The sequence below is a fragment of the Carcharodon carcharias genome, chromosome 1, assembly GCF_017639515.1.
Source record: "Carcharodon carcharias isolate sCarCar2 chromosome 1, sCarCar2.pri, whole genome shotgun sequence".
NCBI lineage: Eukaryota > Metazoa > Chordata > Chondrichthyes > Lamniformes > Lamnidae > Carcharodon > Carcharodon carcharias.
The window spans coordinates 44,424,234-44,425,722 of NC_054467.1; the positions used below are offsets into that span (position 1 = coordinate 44,424,234).

General features: G+C 51.0%; 1 non-coding gene across 1 annotated transcript; it reads right to left on the reverse strand.

Moving 5' to 3' along the window:
- Positions 1 to 516: 516 nt before the first annotated feature.
- trnag-gcc lies at positions 517 to 587 on the reverse strand. The gene has a single exon. It is a non-coding gene; the product is annotated as a tRNA-Gly (tRNA).
- Positions 588 to 1,489: the final 902 nt, after the last annotated feature.

The following is a 1,489-nucleotide window of genomic DNA, read 5'->3' on the forward strand; positions in this document are numbered from 1 at the left end:
GTTTGGGGCTTGAGGCCAATGTGGAATTCCGTCCGATCAGGGGTGCGCTCAGATGGAAGATCACTGCATAACTGCACCACCTCAAGGCCCAGTATAATGTCAAGGCTGAGCACCACAGTCCTGAGGTCTTCAGTGGCATTGGCTGCGAGCTGGACGTTCACGGACCCGCAATACACCAACTCCTGTGGAAGCATCCAGTCACCGAAACAGATGGAGGGGCAGATTCCTGAGCAGCAGCTCTGACAATAGCTGCTACTCCTGATGGCGGAGAGCTGTGTTGTGAGATGACCATGTTCCAGCCTTTGATCAGGTCCTGGTAAACGACAGGCAATGCCTGCAAGGAGCCATGAAGGCCCCTCAGGCCTTCTAAGTCCTCTCCATTTTTCCCAATGCTTTAACTTGTAAGCCAATGTTGCAGTATGAACCTATCAATGCAATTGAGTAACTCTTTCAGGGCACAGTCGTATTACGAATAACAGTGGAGGAAGAATGGAGAGAGCAATTAAAGAATCGTCTTGCATTGGCCGGGAATCAAACCCAGGTCTCCCACATGGCAGGCGAGAATTCTACCACTGAACCACCAATGCAACTGCACCTCTTCAGTATGGGTGTTAATCACTTATACATAATGTTCACTATTGTAACTAAATTCCCAATTCTGTCTCCCTGCCTCTGGCTCCTTGTTCTGATGAGCAGTGTTCATTTCACTCAGCTGTGAAACCTTGGTTCCTGCACAAGATAAAGGCGGGTATCTCAGTCCAGGGTTTTCTTCCCCGTTCAGTGTGTAATCCTCTAACCAAAGTTCACTCTCACTGGACAGTACTGATGCCTGCACCTCGATGATGCTTGTCATTGCTGTCAGAATGTCGTAGGCAGGAATAACTCTGTGTGCTCTCAGCACCTTTTAGGTGTGGCTGGGCCCCCATCTCTTCAGCATCTGTGACCGGTGACGCTGTGCTCCTAAAGGGGTCAGGTGCTGAAGGCTGACAAAGGATCAGGTGCATTTAAAAGTTTCACGGCTGTGTCTCCGCGATCACAGAGCACAAGCAAGCTGCCCTCAGCCAGACAGGAGTCAGACATTCACAAAGGCAATATGAAAACCTATGGAGCAGTCTCACTGGATGTCATTGTCATCCTCCTGGAATCTAGCAACTACTGGGGACTCCGCTGCGTCTCCATGACATGAGCCTGAGCAGAGGGTAGGTGCGCTGCCATCAGCCACACAGGAGTCAAACGTCCACAGATGCAAGGTGAGGATGTCAGGACTGTCTTCACTACATCTCGTCATCATCCTCCACAAATCTTGCGTCTATCAGGGCCTCCCGAGCGTGCCTGCCTCGTCTGGCCCATTTGATGGCCTCATCTCCACATCCTCGCCTTCGAGGACCTTATCATTGTTAATCCTCTTGACATCCTCCTCATTGAAGGATATGTGCAACTCCTCCACCTGCTCCTCAGCCAGGTCCTCTCCCCCTTGCAGCGCCAGGTT